Raw genomic sequence first — 16415 nt, forward strand, 5'->3', positions numbered from 1 at the left:
ATATATATATATATATATAATATGAATTACATGAATCGTGTGTGTTTTAATGCCTATAATAAATCACTCAAATATACAGCGATGTATTAGAGTCAATATCAGATGACCTGTCAGTAAAGAGAACTGAGTGTGAAAAAGGAAGTGGGTTTCCAATTTAGGAGAAACTGAAGTGTCTTATGGTAACATCACCACTGACATGCAAACCTCTTTCCATCATTCAGATAAACGCACATTATCACCAGTTCTTCACAAGCACAACAAGAGCAGCAGACTAGAAACATGACAACACTATGAAATTAATGTAATTATAATGATTGGGATATATTGATTTCAGATAGATTTTCAATCTAACACCTACATGTTCTAATATTTAATACCATTGTACTATCTGTGAGGTTTTAGTTATTATAAGCCTTCTAATAGCCTTATATTAACTAAAAGGCTGATTAAAATTGATCATACATACCATTTAAACCGGCTTACAGATAAGTGGAGGGTGTGGTATAGTGGGAGAGGAGCTAGAGCAGAAAGAGTCATAAGGGATTTCTAATGAATGTAATCTCATCCATCATATTTGCAATATGTCAGGCGATTCATATTTCATTTTTCACTTAATCATTACTGTTGAATGGTTTCTGGAGGAGAAGAATGCATTCAAGGCTTAGTCACAGGAAGTGAAGAATGACTGTGATAAAGAGTCATTCTTTTTTCTATTTTTATCAAGATTCTGAATGTAGAAAGGGTAGTAATGTAACATTTTAGTTGACTTTTAGCATTCATTAATTCATTTTAACCCTTGTGTTTCATAATTATAGTCCTGTAAGTCTAATATTAAATTTGTTTTGGCTACATATAAAATAAATTAAAATATACAAACTGAATGAAACAATGTATACACCTGTCAAAAAAATTAAACAGCCTCTCAAATTGTTTTAAGTAACTTTGTTTACAAAAAAGGCCATAAACATTATTATTTTCAGTTGTGTTAATGCTAATTTATTAGATAATTTTTAGGTTTTGGTTACTTCTGTTTACAGAAAACGTTCTTAGAAAATTATTATTTGCTTCCCTAAAGGGGAACCATATCCTAAAGATTACGTGAACGATCTGTGTTTGTTTTAAAGATAAAAATGGAACTGCTTCTTCAGCACCTTCATTGATGCGTAATTTACCCGTGGATTTGAGGTTACTTACTATAATCCTAATGTTACACGACGCCTAAGTGTGTATTATGTAACTGTAATATAACAAATATAATATAATGTAAAAATATACCTCATAACATGGAGCTTTGTACGTTACATCGTGAATACAAAACTATATTCTATAATTGGAATACAGGATTATATTAGTGACTGGAATTCCGCCGACCGAATCGATTCTTTCGAACAGTTCATTTCAAAAAACGATTCGGCGGTTCTATACGTCACCAGGTGAATAAGACCGTTTGGGCGATCCTGTTCAAATGAGAGAAGATTCGGCTCAGAACGTTTCATTTAAGATTCGCAAAATGTTGTTCTTAAATGTTTAAGCATGTTAACTGCACTGACGCTGTTAAACAAACGGTTAAAATGTACTGTTCTCTGCCATTTATCACGGCCCTTACTGAAGCATCTTGATTGGACAATTTGCTGTAGTGTTGCTGTGTTCGTGACATAATAACACATTAAAGTAACCGCCAGTCCATTTATCAACAATATACTGTAAAGAGCTATAATAATAACAGCTATATTCTAGGATGTGTGTCATTATGTGATCTGTGGTTTGTGTTTCTATAAGCATGTGTCTCTATAGGCATCCTAGAAACAGGTGGAGGAAATACGCAGTCCAGACTCATTTATGAGTCTTTGTCGTCTGCACTGCACTTCATGTCTGAGCATTTACAGTACAATAACCAGACCTACAGAGACAGACATCAGTGTGCGTCTCATCAGCCATATGTCTCGCCTTACTGTCACCTTACTGCCTTACTGTATCCTTTCATACCTAGTTATCATACTCTCACATGGTCTTGTTCATTCATCACTGTCTCAACATGGAAATGTCATGAAAGCTACTCACGTTCTCACGCTACTGAGGATTCAGACGACTCCTCCATTCCCCACAGATTTTGTCATTTCGTTTCACGTTCGCGTTTATTGTCTCTCCCAGCGTAAATCCATGAATAAACGCTTAAGCTGTAGATGTTATAAAATGTTGAGCTCTCGGATTAAGCAGCTGTCACCCAATGAGAATCCGCCCCCCATGGCGTTATGCTGCTGGACCAATAGTGTCATCCGTACTAACGGCGGTGCGTACGTATGTGACAACCGTCTTCACCGCGCTGATAAGCAGCATCCTCAGTAAATCAGAAGGTTTAGGCTACTTTAGTTTCCATGTAAAATTAATCAAGTTTAAACACTGAAAAATAAAGTATTTTAGAAGAAATATGAATTCCTTTGTAGCGTAGGCTATGGTAATAATATGTATTATAAGTTATTATGTTCATTTTACTATTTAGTGTATAATAATAATAATAATTACATTAACAACAATTAGAACTTTTTTGTAAAACGCCTTTGAAACGGCTTCTGTAGGCACAAAATAGCATAAGCGCTGTAAATAAGATAACAAGAAAATACTAGTTAATGCTAGTTCTATTAATGCATTTATTAAAAGTAAATACACTTAAAAATTGGTGCTAAATAGCACTAAAAGTGGTTCATTGGCTCGTAATCATAGGGGAACCACTTTAAGTGCTATATAGCGTCTTTAAACCTTGGGGTCATGGCCTTAATGGTTAGAGAGTCAGGCTTGTAACCCAAATGATGCGGGTTTGAGTCTCGGTACCGGCAGGGATGGTAGGTGTGGGGAGTGAATGACCAGCGCTATCTTCCACTCTCAATATGTGTGTGTGTGTGTGTACTTGTTCTTGCTACATTGTGGGGACCAAATGTCCTGCGGTCCCCACAATGTAAAAAAAATGATTAAAAATAGTAAATAATGTTTATCTGAAAATGTAACAATGCAAACATGTTTTCTGTAAGGGGTAGGGTTAGGGTTAGGGTTGGGTTAGGGGATAGACAATATCGTTTGGTCAGTATAAAAACTATAGAAGTCTATGGAAAATCCCCACAGTTCTCAAAAACAAACATGTGTGTGTTTGTACTTGTTTTTGCTACATTGTGGGGACCAAATGTCCTGCGGTCCCCACAATGATTAAAAATAGTAAATAATGTTTATCTGAAAATGTAACAATGCAAACATATTTTCTGTAAGGGGTAGGGTTAGGGTTGGGTTGGGTTAGGGGATAGACAATATCGTTTGGTCAGTATAAAAACTATACTAGAAGACTAAAAACTATAGAAAAACTATAGAAGTCTATGGAAAGTCCCCACAATTCACAAAAACAAACATGTGTGTGTGTTTGTTCACTACTCACTGCTGTGTGTGTGCATTTGGATAAGTGAAATTCCAAGTGTGGGACATGTCCTTTTCATTTGTCAAATGGTGCTATGTAGAACCATAAGAGGAACCCCATTCTCCTCCTTAGACTTTAGATATGTTTCTCCACTCTCATACAGTATGTTAGCTATGAAGGGGAATTTACTACAATGGCAAAAGCAGTTTTAATCACTTTTATACTTTTCTGAGGTCAAAAAGTCTTGTGTGGAGGCCCTGGAATATTTCCTTATGGGGGGACTTGGTGGCAAAAAGGTTGAGAACCACATTATCGTCAAGAAATACACTGTATTTTAATGTTGTTTGTTTGAATTCTTTCCCCAACTAAACTAAGGAACTAAGAGGGGGTTAGAGAAACTTTAAAGAATTATACAGGGGCTTAACGGGTTCTTTGTATGGCAGTGGTGCTATATGGCACCTTAACCACTCCATAGAACTGCTGAAAAACCACACTGGGCTTAACAGGTTCTTTATATAGTAGCGGTGCTATATAACACCTCAACCACTCCAAAGAACCACTGAAAAACCATACTGGACTTAACAGGCTCTTTTTACACTCTTATTAAAAAGCTTGTATCAATAGCAGAACCCTTTTTGGTGTTAAATAGAACCTTTTTTTATAGGTTTCCATGAAGAACCATGCTTTAAAAATGCGATATAGGACCTTAATGGTGTTATAAATAATCATTTAATGATGGTTTATGTTCATTAATATTGGTATATTAGTATATTTATATCATAATATTATTACTATTCATATTAGTTCACGTCTTTCTTTCTTCAGCTGTAAAGAAATTATGTTTTTTGAGGAATCATTTCAGTAATGTTCTCCATATAGTGGACTGGTGCCCGCAAGTTTGGACTTCCAAAATGCAGTTTAAATGCAGTTTCAAAGGGCTCTAAACGATCCCAGCCAAGGAATAAGGGTCTTATCTAGTAAAACGATTGGTCATTTTTAAAAAATATTAAATAAAAATAATACACTTTTTAACTTTAAATGCTTGTCTTGCCTAGCTCTGCCATATTCAGAGTTTTAATGTGGATCAGAATCATTCATTGATTCACAGTGATTCATAATTCAGATTCAATCAAAGATTTACATTACCAAATCCATTACCAATACTCTGAAAGAAACCACATATCGCTAAGTAGGCTACATATACATAAAGAACAAACACTAAAACAATCATACTGGGGTGTTTCCCCATGATTTAAGTGTTTAATTTGAAGTTATTAAAGGAAGGTTTCATCTGTAATCATGATTCCCTGTGGAGTGAAATGAGACAATACATCTGGGATTGACACTATGAGGAACATCATTAGCGCTACTGGTTTCTGAAGCATGTGCCTAAACACAACATGTCTATTGGGTGAAGACAGCCTGTGACACCATTACCAGAGCACCATGAGCATAAGTGTGCATCTGCAAAGTCGTCAACAGTTTTTTAATTTTTTTTTTTTTTTTTTGATTGATTGTTTGTACACATGTAACATAAACCCTAAATGTGCTCATGGTAATTTCTTTTCTTGCTTTGTTCTCTCTACAGTGATAAGATGATGATGATGATAATAGTTATAATCATTTTCATCATCATCATCATCATCTAGTGATTAAGTGATTAGGATGGCCAATCAAATAAAATAATATTTGATTTAAATAAAACAGATGTTTGATGCATGTTTCCTTTTTCAGATCCAGAGAGACAATAAAAACACTGGATCATGAGCTGCTTGCATGTAAATCAACATAGGCTTTACAGTTTAAACACTACATATTTTGTTCATTTATTTGATTGAAAACTGAGAATCTCCAGCTGACGGCTTGGACTCTTCAGTCCATCAGAAAGAAGCTTCACTCCAGAATGTCTCAGGTCATTGTTACTCACATCAAGGTCTCTCAGGACAGAGTTTGAGGATTGTAAAACTGATGATAAACTCCCACAAGACTGAGCAGTAAGATTACATCCACATAACCTGTTTAAAAAACTAACAACTATAATGAAAACAAGTAAATCAGCTTCCTTTAGATTTTAAATGTATGTTTCAGTAATTCAGTTCATAAAACATCTGTTATAGCAATACAGGGAAGGAAGAGTCGCTCCAATAGCAGCAAGTTTGTATTTATTTGAATTAACAAAGATGTTGTTAGTTCAGTTCAGTTCATCTTTATTTATTTTCCGAAGGTAATTTGTTTGCAGCAGACAAGCATTTCACATAAAACAACAAGACGCAACACAGAAAACACACTCAGTTGAAATCTCAGCTTTGTTTTAATATTAATTGCGGGTTTCATAACGTTGATTCAATGACATTTTCATTGATTTTCTTTATTGAAATCTCAACTTTTTCAACCTTAATTGTGGGTGCAATAGTGATATTGAACCAACATCACTTTGCAACATTAATTCAATGCAGTTAGCGTTGACACATCAACACTGACTTAACATTGTTTCAATGGTAGCTTGCTACCAATGCCCACCAGTGTTTTAACAGACACCCCATAAAGTGTGTGGTGAGTTTGGTGGCAGGTTATTAAAAATGAATAAGGGAAAGTCACGTGAGAGGAAGAAATGCCTCCATCGTGATATGATTGAATATGACTGGATATGTTCGGCTGTGATAGGTTCATGCAATAAATCCCCCTTCTTGTGTCATTCAGAATCAGTCTGAATAAACAATATAATGGCGTTAATGGGAAGACTCATTTAAAAAAGTAAAAAAACTCGCACACTTAGATATAATCACTTTGTTACATCAAAGTAAGATTTAAAATGGCATGAAAACTTGATCTGTGTGAATTTTTATTGCGTAATCAGCTTGGTGAAATTTAAAGGAAATCTCTGTGACCCAATATTTACCAAGCTTTGATGACTGATCATTCAAAAAATTTAAATATAGTTAAGGACCTCCTCATTTCAAAACACCACCACACCACACCTGATACATCTATAAATATATCAGAGTTTAGCTTTAAAAATGTCATAGGTCAAAAGAGTTTGAAAGAGCAGAAGAAAAAGCCCTGTCACCCATAGATTTTAGAAGGTTTTGAGATACACCCAGCAAATTAGATTGCACAATCTGTGATTGGGGGTATAAGGAATTAATAATACAGATACATAATGAAAAATAGAATAATATGATTGCATATCCTTGTCCCAGTCAGGATCCTAGTGGCAAGTTTTGTACATATTGCAGCTTGTTGTGGATTTATAAACTCTGGCTAAAAGGGCATTACAGCAAGCTATCTGAAAAACAATGAACTACTTGATCAACTGTACAGCTACAAAGAAATTAGCATAGGACACGTTACATTTACATAGATGCAAAAAGGATGCTTTAACAATGCTTCTTTTATTATTTTATATCTGATATTTTTATATAATTATATTTTATATATTTAATAATTAAGGTGAAACATGAGCATTCATACTAAAATTATTATTCACTTTTAATATATTGTTCACTTTGTAATGAATAATGTTTGAAGGCTGGCTATTGTAAGTTGTAACTCAAAAAGTTGATGCTTATTTTCTGGAGGTTCGTGACCTGCTTCTGTGGTCTATCAGAGATTCCGTGGTTTCACTATACATTTCACTAGGTTTTTTTCTCAGGAAGTGAGCTATTCTCAGTGCTTATTACTGACTTGATGCGAGCAGATGACTGGTGAGAAAACGTTGTCTGTTTCCTACAGTCTATAGCCTATGTTGTTTGCAGCGCACAGAGGGGAAAACGTGTGGTTTGTCGTGTTTGTTAGTTTTATAGCAGCTTTGTACCTCAAGTGACAGACAGCTCTAAACAAAGACAATCTATTTATACAAAGTAAGACTAAAACCCATGCAACAGGTTCACAACTACAATAGAATGAACTAGTCAGTAATAAAATTTAATAAAAATGGAACCCCGGGTGTTAGGCCTTGTATGGCTTAATATAATATAAATTATGTTTCTTAATGAAATATGTAGCAGAAAACCCACGAAAAACCTAGTTAAAAATCCACATCGTTTCATACATATTTTGGACTATGGGGGCCCCCATTATTTCAATGATGTGAAATGGCTGCACCTGTTGATATTTTAACCGTAACACAACTTAGGAAATAAAACACTGACACAATGCCACATTGTGTGGCTTTTAGTTGAAGGGCAACAAGAGTGATGTAAGTCTTCAGTGCTTTTCCTAGTGATAAGAAATGGAGAAAAGACAATAAGATGCCTTTGGACGAATAAAACTTACTAAAGATCCGCATCTTTGTTCTCTCCACTTTAGACCTGATGCTATATTTGAGGCTATAAGCACAGCTACTGAATAAGCTTATGAACGGCAGAGACAAAAAATGCTATGCCATCCTGGCAGGATGTAAACATGCCGATGCTTGTCATGACGCCGCAGCCACTGAAGGAGTTTCTCAGTGCGGATTTCACTCCATATCTGGGGCATTTAGACTCCTTGTGGGGAAAATTGATGGTATGACATTTTGTTTAAGCTTACACTTACATCCTTTTCCACCTGTAAGCTCTTTCAGTAGCTGTGGTCTTTCTATTAGTATTTCATTTTAGTTGTGTATTCTAAATTGTGTTGCAACCATTTCACGGCATAATGGTGCCCAAAATATGGACTATATACAGTACTGTGCAAAAGTTTTAGGCCACTAGTATTTTCACCAGCTAAAAAATGGTTTAAAGTAAGCTATTTCTATCTTTTGCTGTAGTGTGTCAGTAAAAAATATCGGTTTACATTTCCAAACATTCTGTTTGCCATTAATTGTAATAATCTAGTGAGATTTTTGTTTGCACAAGAAGTCTGACAACAGCCAGTGCTCCACACTGAGATCTGATCTCACCATCATCCAGTCTGTCTCTGGAATAACATGAAGAAACAGAAAAACTGAGACAGACTAAATCCAGAAGAACTGTGGCAACATCTCCAAGATGTTAAAAGTAACCTACCTGCAAAGCTACCTGAAAAACTATGCACAAGTGCACATAGGGCAAAAGCTGCTTTAAACGCAAAGGATGGTCACATTAAATACTGATTTATTTTAGTTAATATAAGTTCATTGATAAAGAAAATCTATTTATGACATTGTGACAGCATCAAGGCCGGTTCTACGCAGGGGCAAGAGGGGGCAGTGCCCCCTCAAATAAATGTCTTGCCCCCTCAAATCAAAATTTTGAAAACTTGAGAAAGCACGTTAATATACTCACAAAATGAATATATTACAAGTTGACAAAATGATCTGCGGTAGCGGAAAAAGCCCTCCCCTTAGCCCTCGGTAAACATCCAATCACCGTCCGTATGCAAATGAGTCAAGAAGCAGGCTAACGTAGTGTTGTGTCGGATTTCAGCGCGGTCACGGAGTGGAAAGACTTTGAAGAAGCTGCAGCGTTTTTTTTATAAAAAAAAAAAAAAAAAAAATATATATATATATATATATATATATTTTTTTTTTTTTTTATTATTCATAAGACAGCCTTTCAGTTTTGTAAATATTCTAGTAATAGTGTTAAGTCTTACTTTAGGTTAAACGTTTTTGAGAATTAGACCACCCAGCTAAAATAAATGTTATGTTGTTGATTGATAAAATCTGGATTAAGGATATTTTATTTTATTTTGCTTTATTTATTTAATTTTTATTTTTCAGTTTCCCCCCTGAGGGATTGCCACCTTATTGTGGTCAGGGGGTTTGCGTGCCTCAGTGACCTTAAAAGCTATACCAGCAGGAGCTTAGTCTTCAAGTGGGACACCCAAATTGGACAGGTCTGAAGGTAGAGGCCTGACAAAGTGCAATCCACTTCTCCAGGCTTTGGACACAGCTAACAACACAATTCAGCAAGGAAAATACTGTTACTATAAGCACAGGGGAAAAAAACAGTGCTCGAACATGATGTGTACACATGATGCCCCCTTCACATTTCTGACTGCCCCCCCATATGTGCCTGTCTAGAACCGGTGTTCTGACAATTTGTGCTACCCTGTCAGATTTTGCTACCTCCCATTAAAACAGATGGTAGCATAATTCGACAGCGAAAAATGCTACCTATCAGATTTTGCTTCCAGCATGATATTAATATTGTGTGAGGCTTTATTAACGTGTACACCTACCCCAACCCTAAACATAACATTACAGTATGAAAAACACAGTGCTGGTAGCACAATCTGACAGGTAGCATTATTTGTTAAAACACCGGCCCTGGACAGCATCCTCAATTTATGTGCCTAACTGCCTAAAAATGTTAACAGTACTGTAGCTTTGTAGGTACAGGTCTCTTAAAGCATCTTGGAGATGTTGCCAGATGTTGGATTTAGTCTGTCTCTGTTTTTTCTGTTTCTTAAGACAGACTGGATTGAATGATGGAGAGATCAGATCTCTGTTTGCACAAGGAGTCTGACAACAGCCTGTGCTCCACACAAAAATCTCATTGTTTATTACAATTAATGGCAAAATTAATGTTTAGAAATGTAAACTGATATTTCCTACTGATACACTACAGCAAAAGACTGACTTTAGCTGATGACCAGTGGCCTAAGACTTTTGGACGGTTCGCCAAAAACTACGCCAACAAACGGTAAGATTTAATTGTAAAACATGTTCACTTTCTAATTTACTGCACATAAAGAGACTTTACTGATGAACATGCTCTACCGTCCACTTATTGACTGCTTTGTTACTTCATGAGACTTCATTGATTGTCATTTTGTTGAAATTTCCCATCGATTTGCTTAAAGTTGCTTGAAGTGCGCAGGTTTGAACAACACAATAACAGACACATATTAAGGTCGAGGTCAGTTAATGACCAAAGTAAAAATGTAAAACGTATGTAAATGTAAAGTGGTAAAACCTGTTTTTTTAGGGGAGTGAGATCAGTCGAATTAGATTGCGCTTCAACTCTTCACAACTAGAGGGCGTTATCAGCAAGGCATCATCGGTTTAGTAGTGCTGATATGCACACCTTAAGTTTTTGCTGTTTATGCAAAACAACCTGTGTACTGAAATATGTGCATTAAGATTATTTGTGTAAATACTTAAAACGCCTGTAGGCTGTAGTGAAAAGAGTTGGAGCAAGGAATGAACTGGTCTACATTGAATGTTAACAAGGCCTTTCTTTCTTTCTTTCTTTCTTTCTTTCTTTCTTTCTTTCTTTCTTTCTTTCTTTCTGTGTTAATGACAGCTCATGACAGCTTTTTTTCAGTAGTAGTTCGCACGCTACTTGTAACCGCAAGATCTGCATTGTGACTGTCGTGTTGTTCTGTGTAGTAACCACTAGAGGGCTCACTCCATTGGCCTATTACGCTACTGGATGCGAAAGCTTCGCACAGGGAAAGCTAATAACTTAAGTGTATTCTCTATTAAAACTGTTCACTCTTGTGAGTCAGAAAGCCATCTTTAAAGTGCATGTAATGTGGCTGCATTACTAACTAGAGGCCGAAATAAACTCTGTCAGTCATGCTGTTAAACTCCTGCTTCACACCAACTGAATGTCAAAATGCAAATTGCAGTTGCACAGAGTGTCAGGGCATTCTGAACAGCATAAATGCTATCTTTGGAAAGAAGAACAATTAAGTGTCAAAATCAGAAGTGCTCAAATATAACTAAAGAAGGCCTTTCGTATGGCTGAACAGATGGAAATACTTTTGGGAGTGAAGTGGCCAAGACCAGTCTTGGGAAATTAAATCGCTTGTACCTAATTTGCTCTGCTTCTGTTATGTATATGTGTATGTATATATTCATATTTATATATAGATATACCCCTGACATGTTTTATACAGTTGTTTATTTCATTAACACTACAACATATTAAAATTGTTATTATATTAAATTCAGCCATTTCAATAAACGTATAAAGTATCATTTGCGTACTTTTACAGTATTTATTAATTTTAATTGGGTTTTTAATTATTTCAGTTTTAATTTAGTGGTTTAGTATTAGTATTGACAGTTTTATGTGCTTTTATCAGTTTATGTGTAATATTTGCATTTAGAGTAGTTTGATTTTTCCAGTTTCAGTTTTAGTAATTTTAGTACATCTTAAATTTTTTTTAATTATGGATGTTCTCCCCCAGACAGTTCATACATGCACTCCTCATAATTATTTATTTATTTATTTATTTATTTAGACAGTCCATACATGCTTTCTTCATAATTTCTGTTTTATTTATTTATTTATTTATTTATTTATTTATCCATCCAGACAGTTGGATGGATAAATAAATAAATAAATAAAACAGAATACGCACTCCTCAGTATTTATTTATTTATCTAGACAGTTTATACATGCACTCCGCATCATTTCTGTTTATTTATTTACCTGTTTTATTTACAGTTCATGTGTACTCCTCTTTTTTTTTTTTAGGTTTATTATTTATTTGTTATTTTCCAGAGAGCTCATACATGCACTCATAATTTCTATTTTTTAGGTTTATTTATTTATTTATCTATCCAGATTTATCTGTCCATACATGTGCTCCTCATAATTTCTGTTTTTATTTATTTATTTATTTGTTTGTTTGTTTATCCAGACAGTTCATACATGCACTCCTCATAATTTAATTTTTTTTTAATGTATTTATTTATCTATCCAGACAGTTCTTACATGCGCTCCTCATAATTTCTGTTTTATTTATTTATTTATTTACAGTTCATTCATGCACTCATAATTTCTGGTTTTATTTATTTGTTTGTTCACTTATTTTTCATTTATCCAGACAGTTTATACATGCACTCCTCATAATGTTTTTTTTTTTTTTTTTTTCTTAGGTTTATTTATTTTTTTATTTATTTTTTCAGACAGTTCATACATGCACTCCTCATAATTTCTGTTTGCCCTTTTCAATAATTTCTCACACCAAAATAGTAATGGGATACTTTATAAGACTGAAAGAGCGTATTTTGATGAGTGCCTGTCACCCAGTTCAGATGAAAGGTTAGAGACACCCCTGGTGAGGGGCTAATAATAATTTGGGTGAGAACATCATTGTGTGTTTTGTGTTCAGATTGCTTTGCCTGTTCCAACTTGGCTGTTGTATTTGCTTGTATCCGTCACTCTGTCATTTAGAGTGTGCTAGTAGCATTGTCCTCTTTCAGGCCGGACGGTGTGCTGTTAAAGGCAGACATTGATCCAGAGCTCTGCTGCAGTCTTTTAAACTGATAGGCCTTCAGTACCACATATTCAGATTGAGAGAATTGTGTTTGCCTTTACAAGAGAATTTATGTCCTCGCCTCTGAAAGTGTTTGTTGGCCAGTGTAGATATGTGTGTCTCAGCGTCTTTGCATGGATAAATTTGATTGTTTCCCTTTGAAGCATGTGTTACCTTTGTTTATGTAAAGTGTGTTAGTGACTTGTGAGCTAATATGTCTCGTCCCCTCGTCGCTTTCTCTCTCAGTCTTTCCTCGCTCTGTCTGCACTGAAGGAAGGAGGTTATCCTTAAACTTATTAGTGCAGGTGCAGTGCATTGAAAATCCATTCAGTGCTGCTGTCACAGCAATTCTGTTCCATTGAATTAAGTGGGGTCAATCCAGCAAATCAAAAGATTACACTGGGCTCTATAAAGAGCGGGATGACACAAACATACTCACACATGCAAACGCAAAACACTATCAAACACGCCAACAGATGAAGTGAATAATATGTGTCCAGTGTACCAGAGGTGAATAAGTGTGGATGTACTGAAACGGTAACAATGTGTTCAGTAGTGACCTTAAGCATAAATGTGCCGACATGTCATAAATTGTGTTTTGAATTTTGTTATTTACTTATTCTCATGCCACTAATAATGTTGGCCACAACTCTAGAATTTGCTATTGTTTAATACATTATATTAACCATTTGTAGGACACCTGTGATTTGGATCGCAATATGTGATTACGTAGACATGATCTCTAGATCATGACTTTAAAAAAAAAAAAAAAAACTACCATCATATCATTTACAAACAGAAACTTAAAGGTCTTTACAGCAGTCCGTCAAAGTAAAAGTTCAACTTGAAACTGTGACAGAAATGTTACTTTAATGTAATGATACTACTACTACTACTAATATATATATATATAACATTATTATAACATTATTTTAATAATTGACCAGAATTCATTTAGCAGAAAACTAAAGAAAGAAAGAAAAATAAATAAAATAATAATACATTTTTTATTAAATCAATAAATTAGAGATGCTTTTGGTTATTAAAATTTAACAAATCCATAAAAAAAGAAATAAAAGATTTCAAAAATTTTTATTTCGGTGCAACATTTAATAAATTGCAGTTAAATTGTGTAAGTTTTATGATTTCAATTAATTAGACATGTTTTTTTATTAATAAAGTTTAATTTAACTATTAAAACAGAGTCCAGAAAAAGTTAAGATGGATAAACCAGAATCCAGAAAAATGAAAACAGAAAACACTGAATCAAGAAAAAAAGAGAGAAAGAGAAAAAAGATTTATAGATATTGATATTGCCACTGGCCGTTAAACTATACCATTCAAAAAAATTATTTAAATTTATTTTATTTTGAGGACGTCTTTTTTTATTTAATCAAAATACTGTAAAAACAGTAATACAAAGTGTCTGAATTTAAATATATGTGACTGGATGTTAAGCCTATGCAGTACTAATAATGTAGCAATTAGGTCTGTGCATTTTTAAATGCTGTAATTAGGTTTATGCATTATGTACAGCACTTTGGTCAACAAAAGTAGTTTTAAATGTGTATTAGCATATTGCCCGCGCAGATGCGGGAAATCTTGAACCTCCCCCTCCCTTAAACACCATAGCGGATTCCTATGGATAGCATCATGTTGGGAAGACGCTGTGCTCTGCACTGTGAGGGTAAATCCATTAGGGTATGTCGAAAAACTCCCATCTCATTTTTTGTCCTCCAACTTCAAAATCGTCCTACATTGTAGCAGAAGTACCGACCCAGGTGTTTACAAAGTGAACATGCAAGGAAGGTCAAACACCCTTTACAAAAAAAAAGAAAAGAAAAAGGTATTACAGCATTGTAAGGGCGATTTTGAAATTGAAGAACATACCCTAACTGTCTTGAGGAGTGCACAGAGTAGACATGCGTATGGCAGAGCCAGACAAGATGAGCATTTGTGGTTAAAAACTGTATAAATATTACTTTTTTAAAGTAATATTACTTTTTCAAATCGAGCCGTTCTCAGATGCCTGTCGGTGTGCCGTCACACTGACAGAGGCCGCTACCCGTGATAGTTGATTGACATGAGCATCTTACCTCAGACCAGCTGTCACAGTCCAGTAACTTTCCTTCTTTCGATACTGGAGCAGGGATGTAAGTTAGACAAGAATATCTCAGACTGAGCGATGGAGGTGTTGTGTTGCTGGATGTAATAATAAACATAGTGGTTGTCATTTACTCCTGACATCTGAGTCGCTGAAGATGCTGTAGATTACATTTGTTTGTGAAGGGAATGCTCCTCCTGATCTACATATATCCGTCTATGTTCGCGTGAATCATTCATGATCCAGCTTCACTTTCAGCAGAAGTGTGTATAAGCGTTTTTTTTTATGAATCTTTGCGATCACCTTTCCTTATAACATGGTAGTTAGGAAATTTAGCGGCTAAACACGACTAAATTCGGCTAAAGTAATCAAGATCATCATTCCACAGAGAGAAGAGAGGGGCGGGGTGAGCAGAGCTCATTTGCATTTAAAGGAACAACCCCTTAGAATGAGATGATTTTTGCAGAGCTCATTTTGACAAGGTAAAAAGGGTGTTGTTTTACAAAACCATTGATAATGTTTAATCAAAGTATATTAGAGACCTAAGACTCTAAAGAATCATATCAACTTGCAGAAAATGGGCATCCGATGACCCCTTTAAGAAACTGACAGATCGTTTCGCTAGATAAGACCCTTTTTCCTCGGCTGGGATCGTTTTAGAGCCATTTGAAGCTGCATTGAACCTGCATTTTTAACATTCGGTCTGTTGATTACCATTGAAGTTCACAATATGGAGAAAAATCTTGGAATGTTTTCCTCAAAAAACTTAATTTCTTTGCAACAGAAAGAAAGACACAAATATCTTGGAAGACATGGGGGTGAGTAAATTATCAGAAAAGTTTTATTCTGAAAGTGGAGTAATCCTTTAAAAATTGTTGCTCTCATGTACTTGGTAGCATGCAAAATCCATATTTAGTTGTGTGGGTTGTGTTCACTCCACGCAGCTTGTATGTCTCTGGCTAACTTGCTAACAGCAATATCTGTTCGCTCACAATTGTCTACAAATGTGTCAATGAATAGTGAATGTTTGCTGTTGTTATTACTCAGAGTTCTGATAAAGAATGGAGCAATACATTGGTGTACAAACTGTGGTGATTTATCAGTATGTTTCTGCGTTGGGCTAACACATATACCATGGCTGTTTGGGTGTTTAATGTAATGGTGATGGGCATTTAGTTTCAAACATGCGCTGCGCGCAGTAGACCAATCACTACAGACTGGGTCATCGGACCATTCACCGCAGATTAGCGCCACGCAAAGAAAGAAAAGAATCGTTGCACGAATCGTTTAAGAGTTGTTAAGCAAATAAGGTCAAAATAAATGCATATTATAAGACAATGAAAGTGTTTTTTTGACCTTGCATGCATGTCAACCTGTTGTTGGGGACTCCCAAAACCAAAATGTGAACCTTTCATAATTCATAATAGGGGCATCTTAACTGTCACTGTCATCAGCTGTATACATCCTTGCATTGCCAAAATATCAGTTTAATTATTACAGCAAAGTAATATCATTCAGTGTTTGGTTTTCTAGAATCTAGAATTGACTTGTAGTCTATTTGTGTACATGGCTCACAATCTAATTTTATAGTTTTAAACCTTCAGCTAGTTAACAGATGTTTAAATACTTAAATACAGGTAGTAAACACTCTTCTCTCTGTAGAGACAAAAGCGTAGAGCTGTTATTTAGCTCTAACAGCATGTTGATTAGTCTGAGTGTATGAGTTCACCGTGA

At 35.1% G+C, this 16415-nt stretch overlaps 1 protein-coding gene across 1 annotated transcript in view; it reads right to left on the bottom strand.

Moving 5' to 3' along the window:
* Nucleotides 1-2236, bottom strand: part of slco4a1 (solute carrier organic anion transporter family, member 4A1) — a 34526-nt gene extending 32290 nt beyond the window's left edge. The window contains exon 1 of the mRNA XM_051096121.1: nt 2062-2236. The gene's annotated coding sequence lies outside the window, so the exon portion shown is untranslated. The remainder of the gene's footprint in view (nt 1-2061) is intronic.
* Between the last annotated feature and the right edge of the window lie 14179 nt (nt 2237-16415).

Source organism: Labeo rohita, chromosome 23, assembly GCF_022985175.1.
Source record: "Labeo rohita strain BAU-BD-2019 chromosome 23, IGBB_LRoh.1.0, whole genome shotgun sequence".
NCBI lineage: Eukaryota > Metazoa > Chordata > Actinopteri > Cypriniformes > Cyprinidae > Labeo > Labeo rohita.